This window comes from Larus michahellis, chromosome 1, assembly GCF_964199755.1.
Source record: "Larus michahellis chromosome 1, bLarMic1.1, whole genome shotgun sequence".
Lineage (NCBI taxonomy): Eukaryota > Metazoa > Chordata > Aves > Charadriiformes > Laridae > Larus > Larus michahellis.
The window spans coordinates 150,527,210-150,533,957 of record NC_133896.1 but is presented as its reverse complement, the minus strand read 5'-3'; the positions used below and the strand labels follow the sequence as shown (position 1 = coordinate 150,533,957).

The following is a 6,748-nucleotide window of genomic DNA, read 5'->3' as shown; positions in this document are numbered from 1 at the left end:
CGGCGGACGGGGCATCCGCGGAGGCACCGGCGGCAGCGGTGAAGCGCGGCCGGGAGCGGGATGGCGCCGGCGACGGAACCCCGCCTGGCCGGGAGGCAGGGAGGCTGAGGCGGGCTGCGCGGCGGCCCCCACCCCGCAACCCCCCTTCTCCCGGCCGGGAGGGGATGAGCGCCCGCCCGGGCGCAGCTCCGCCCCGCCGGTAGCCGGTGCCCCGGGGCCGAGGACAGCCGCCTGGCAGGGCCGCGTCGCTTTTCGTGCCGGGGGACGGGGCAGGGGACGGCGTCGCCGCCCGGGGCTGCGGGTCCGCGGTCCCGTCCCGTCCCGGCCGTGGGTTCCCAACTTTCCTCGGCGTGGCAAGAAACGTGCCCGGGGCGCCGCCGAGCTGCTTTGACGTCTTGATCCTCTCCGAGAACTTAACAGGATCGCAAAGCCCTTGGAGCGGCTTTTCCCGGCCAGCCGGGTTTAGGCGTGCGGGATTCGGCTGTAATCCGCCCGTGCGGAGGGGAGCGGAGCGGAGCGAAGCGAAGTGAAGTGGAGGGGCGGCCGCGGCGGGCCTGCCCCGCCGCCCCCGCCGGGCCGGGCTGGGCCGGGCCGCCCCGCCTGGGAGAGGGCTACCACTGCGGGGGTCCGGACCGACACGGGCTTGGGGAAGGGCAGCGCTGGCTTAAGGATAACGGCCCCGAAGTGCCTGCATTCAGGCAGGCAGACACAGACTGTCAGACAGAGAGTTTCTGAATTGGGAAACAGCGGGGGAAAGCGTGGACAGGTGAGTCTGGGAGAGGAGGCAGAAAGCCTCTCCGTCTCTGTTGTGCTTGGGAGAGTGGGGTCATGTCGTGCACCTGACTGCAGTTTTAAGCCTTAACTCAAAAGCTTGAAGCAGAAATGTAACTTACAACCTATTTTTTTTAAAGAAAAATACTAATTTGATTAATTGACACAAAAACCGTGTATCTACAATTAAATAGGATTCAGGACAGAAATCTGTACAGAAGCTGGGCCGGAGGCAATTAATTACCTGTTGACTCCTGTTGATTGAGGCTTCGCTTGGCCAGTTTGGTCCATGTGTCTCTAACTTCTCTGCTGTCCGGTGCCTGCGGTACGAGCACGATGTTATCAGACCGTTAAAGAAAATGCTAGCAAATACTACAAGCACAGTGAAAGAAAATCACTTTCCTGGGATTCCTAGTGCTCCCACTAAATTGTCCTTGTTTTTAGCAATATGACATCTTTTGCAAAACTCGTGTATTGTAAACCAGGCCATAGTGTGCCTAAAAATGTGCAAGACACAATAATGACTATAATTAACGTCTTTCTCTAATGCATGGTCCACTCGCTTGGTAAGAGGAAAAAGCCAAAAGAGGACAAGGAAAAATGATATGAACGTTACTTTAAATGTCTGAAGAAATGATATTAAATGTAAATGTTGGTACAGTTTTTACTGTATTTTATTTTCCAGATTCAGAGTTGTTACTTTCAAAGCAAGTAGTAGGAGGATTGTTGTATTAAAATCTCTAATTTTCATTGTTACAACTGAGTAAATTATGATTTCAGATGCTACAGCTTGTGAAATAGCGTAACTTTGTCTTCAGTGGGCACAGTTGTTTTTTTTCCCTGTAATATTTTTTCTGTTGTTTTCTTTGAGTATGCATGCTAAACCACCACCTGATTAGAAAAATACATGGTGCAGATGATAATGGGACTGTCAGGATGTCTAATCAGCAAGGGTAATCATGATAAACAAGCAGTGAACGACTTGAGGGAAGAGCACATCAGCTTGAAAAATTATATGCCATCCTTCCATGTCAGCATCTCTCAGCTCAGCCTTCTGTGTACCTCTGCGCATCCCAGCCTTTGTCATCCAGTTTGCACCCAAGGCTCTGCCATTTCGGTTCAGCACGTTATCCTGCAGCCTTCTCCAGTGTTGCCGTCTCTTTTCATTAGTGTCTCTTAAATCCTCTTCTGTCGACTGCCTTGTTACTGCATGTGAAGCGTGACACAAATTACCTCTCATGTCTTCCTTCCCTAGCCAAATGGGATGGCTGCGATAGTTCACATAAAGTGGGCAGGGGATAATTTGAGCGGGTAACATTTGCATGTATGCACGTGCACGCATGCAAACATATATATATTTTATAGATACTCATTCAGAAATGTAAACCTGCTGTGTTTTAGCTGTCTACATGCCCTTGTTATGTTCACTTTTAAGAGTTAACTTGGCAAATGAATGCACTGACAGAGATGTTGGCAAAACTGGTAGACAGTGGTTACAGCAGCCTTGCACAGAGTTTATTTTCTATATAGAAACATGGACACCTGCGTCAGGTTAACCCCTACTAGCAACAGAAACCACACGGTGTGACTTGTCCAGTCAGCTGTGATTTGTAATTTACTGTGTTTTAATTTACAATGTTATGTTCAGTATACACAGCTAGTTTCTCCTGAGCCATTTCCAGTCTAAAAAATAATTAATAGAAAATTGTCTGCAAAAATATTTAGTAGATCTTAGAAAACTGAACTGCATTAACTACAATTCATAGATATAGAAGGGAAACTCAGCCCAAATAATTCAGTTTATTTAAGAGATTATTTTGTTACTACAAGGTGGCAGGGACTCAGCCATCAAATGGATTAAGGATAATCATATGCATTTCATTCTAAAACAATAAATTACACATACATGAATATGCAGTGTTGTTTGTAGTATATGCACATCCTGGAGTACCAGTGAGAGGTAGTGTATTTGTCTGACAGTTCTTTAGTACTGAGGTTACTAGGCTATGCGTATAAATTATGTGCATTTTCAGGAGATGTCAGTGTCCACAGACTATGGAAAATGCAGTATGATGTAGCAGGTAGTAATAAAATTTGAAAAGTGTACTTTTAAAAGAGGTCATAGGATTTAGGAACTGTTGATTTAAACTGTTACAATGAGAGTAAGGTGCTCATTATTTTTTCAATCCCTTGGGCTTGATCCAGTAGCCTTTAAACAGAGCTGATTTCTGTGAGAGTGTGCCAGAGTTAAATCTGCAGGTTAATTTACAGACCTACAAGTCACTGAAGAAAATAGTTGCAGCTTGTCTTCAAACCACTTAGTTGCTTAGAGGTCCAGTGACCAGTCTTTAAAGTCTGTATGTTGCCTGTACTGGTTGGTACGTTGGAACTGCAGACTGTCACACGTAACATACACAACATACATAACGTGCAGCTGAACTACAACTATTACGAAGTGATATAACAAGGATCATGTAGGTGGAGGTCAAATCCTGAAATAAATCCCAAAGACTTACCAGGGTTGAACCTGAGAGGCTGATGTGAGGATTTGGAACGTGTCTTAACTAAAATGATGTAAGTGATCCTATGCAGCTTATCACTGCTTCCATAGCAATAAATAAAATGTTTTTTGAAAGCCTCAAGAACAACAATATATTACCAACTACACAAATACATAAGATCCATTATAAAATCATATGTAAAATTACCTTTTACTTTGTGACAGTGATAGATACTTCACCTTGAAAAGCCGTTTTTTTTAAATTCTGCCATATTTTCTGTCTTTAGTCCTTTAAATAAATAAGCTTTAAGAATATTAAGTGGTGGTATAAACAGCTTGATCTGCCATCATTACTTGATAAACAGCTACATTTGCTTCATATCAGAAGTATTAACATTTGCTTGGTTAACAATTTTGAATTAAGTTGGGGTGAGTTAACATATTCTGTTCAAAAGGGGAACTGCTAGAGTAGCCCAAATGTGAATCATAGAATCATTTAGGTTGGAAAAGACCCTTGGGATCATCGAGTCCAACCACCAACCCCACTCTACAAAGTTCTCCCTTACACCATATCCCTTAACACCACATCTAAACGAGTCTTAAACACATCCAGGGATGGTGACTCCACCACCTCCCTGGGCAGCCTATTCCAGTGTCTGACCACTCTTTCTGTGAAGAATTTTTTCCTAATGTCCAGCCTAAACCTACCCTGTTGCAGCTTGAAGCCATTCCCTCTTGTTCTATCGCTAATTACCTGTGAGAAGAGACCAGCACCAACCTCTCTACAATGGCCTTTCAAGTAGTTGTAGAGAGCGATGAGGTCTCCCCTCAGCCTCCTCTTCCTCAAACTAAACGGTCCCAGCTCCTTCAGTCACTCCTCATCAGATTTATTCTCCAGGCCCTTCACCAGCTTCGTTGCCCTCCTCTGCACTCGCTCCAGCACCTCGATATCTCTCTCATATTGGGGTGCCCAGAACTGGACACAATACTCAAGGTGTGGCCTCACCAGTGCTGAGTACAAGGGGACAATCACCTCCCTCCTTCTGCTGGTCACACTATTTCTAATACAGGCCAGGATGGCATTGGCTTTCTTGGCCACCTGGGCACACCGCTGGCTCATGTTCAGCCGCTTGTCAATTAGAACCCCCAGGTCCTTTTCCACCAGGCAGCTCTCCAGCCACACTGCCCCAAGCCTGTAGCGATGCATGGGGTTGTTGTGGCCCAAGGGGGGAGTGATAGTGTTGCCCAAGGGGGGAGTGATGGTGGTGAATTGGCCGCCACCTCTTTTTGGCCTGGAGTTAGATGCACAGTTATTTTCAGTCTTCCATTTTAGCTTCAGTCATTTCACATTGGCTAGGAGATGTAGCTTCCTTCTCAACACCTTATTCCTGGGTACCTGATTTTCTGCATGCCTTCTGTAGGAAATCTGCTGGATGGTAGAGCTCCTAAAATTTAGATACTGCAGCCTTCATACCTCTAGTTCTAAGTCCTTAATGTTATAGTTATCAAGAGATAAGTAGAACCTGATTTTCAGAATTAGGAAATGCTTATGTGAATCTGAAGTTTTCATATGTTACTTGAACTCATATTTGTTGTCAGACAACTGGCGGTCTTGCTAAAACAGGTCTTTTATACCAGACAGTGCATATAAAATAATTTGACACAAAACATCGGTTTCTGTTGAATCCAAAAGGAAGAGGACAAAAGAATACATGAACTGTTTACATTTGGAGTAGGGAGAGCTATCACTAATGTATAATTTGTTACATTTTTAGTAGGATAATACGTCTTTCTCATTTAGCTCTAGTTTCAGTCCCAATGATTTATGCACTGAAAAGCAATATTCTTGAGTGTGGAATTATTATTAATCTCTTTCAGGCTAGCAAAGAAAGAAATACTAAGAGAGAAAGCATGTTAAAATTCTGCTTCAGTCATTGGTAAAGATGTCAATCTTGCAAAAGCTAGGATTGTTTCAGATTAAGTTTTGTTTTGCTGACTGATACTACTGGAACATTCTTCAACCTGAGGCGGTTTTTGTTTTCCATAGTTTTACTGGGTGTGCTTAAAGATAAGTCACCGAGATCTGGAAAATTAAAAAATACAAGGATACTTTAAGGATCCATTTCTCCAATTTGGTTGCCTGAAACTGGGTAACTAGATTCATGCTCAGAGGACTGCTGTCTGTCTTTCTGTCTGTCTCTCTCGTTAAATTACTTGTGAGCTAACTAACTGTTCTAAGTGCCTAACATGGACTTACCAGACTTGTCAGCCTTTGGGCAATCAGGTTCTACCTTCAGTGTAATTACTAGCTTTAAATATTCAGAGCAGAGAGTGTAATTCAAAAACAACAGGGATTTTCTAAAAGGCAGATACCTACTTGAGTTGGGTGTGGGTGCCCAGGTGCTGGCGGGGGGCTGTAGGGGCCAGGGGCTGGACACAGCTGGTTCCAGCTGGCTCCAATGGGCCCATCACAGGCATGGCTGAGACCCTCAGCTGAGACGGTGGCACCTTGGGGAAAACATATTTAAGAAAGGGTAAAACATCACACAGGCAGCGTGCGGCGAGGAGTGTGGGGGAAAAAAAAGTCTGAGAAACAGCTCTGCAGACACCAAGCTCAGAGAATAAGGAGGGGAGGTGTTGTTCCAGGTGCAGGAGCAGAGGTTCCCCTACAGCCCATGGAGAAGACCATGCCAGAGCAGATAGCCACTGTGGAGGACCCCACAGTGGAGCAAGTAGATCATGGAATCATAGAATAGTTTGGGTTGGAAGGGACTTTTAAAAGTCATCTAGTTCAACGCCTCCTGCAATGAGAAGGGACATCTTCAACTAGATCATGTTGCTCAGAGCCCCGTCCAACCTGGGTTTCCAGGCTGGGGGCTGTTTCCAGGGATGGGGCATCTACCACCTCTCTAGGCAACCTGTTCCAGTGTTTCACCACCCTCATTGTAAACATTTTCTTCCCTCTCTCTAGTTTAAATCTTCCCTCTTTTAGTTTAAAGCCATTATGCCCTGTCCTATCACAACAGGCCCTGCTATAAAGTTTGTTCCCATCTTTCTTATAAGCCCCCTTTAAGTACTGAAAGGCCGCAATAAGGTCTCCCTGGAGCCGCCTTTTCTCCAGGCTGAACAACCCCAACTCTCTCAGCCTGTCCTCATAGGAAGGGTGCACCAGCCCTCTCATCATCTTCGTGGCCCTCCTCTGGACTTGCTCCAGCAGGTAGGAAGGAAACTGCAGTTTCTTGAAGGAAACTGCAGCCAGTGGAGACAAGCCCATGCAGAAACTGGTTCTTCTGACAGGAACTGTGGCCCATGGAGGACCCACACTGGAGCAGGTTTATCCTGAAGGACTGCAGCCTGGGCAGTGGACCCACACTGGAGCAGTTCGTGAAGGACTGCAGCCTGTGGGAAGGACCTATGCTGGACTAGGGGAATGGTGTGAGGAGGAAAGAGCGGCAGAGAGGAACCATTATGGACTGA

The 6,748-nt window shown here is 45.8% G+C and overlaps 1 protein-coding gene across 1 annotated transcript in view; it reads left to right on the top strand.

Annotated features, from left to right (window-relative positions):
* Positions 1-280: 280 nt before the first annotated feature.
* CNGA3 (cyclic nucleotide gated channel subunit alpha 3) overlaps positions 281-6,748 on the top strand; it is a 37,725-nt gene continuing 31,257 nt past the window's right edge. The window contains exon 1 of the mRNA XM_074608402.1: positions 281-766. The gene's annotated coding sequence lies outside the window, so the exon portion shown is untranslated. The remainder of the gene's footprint in view (positions 767-6,748) is intronic.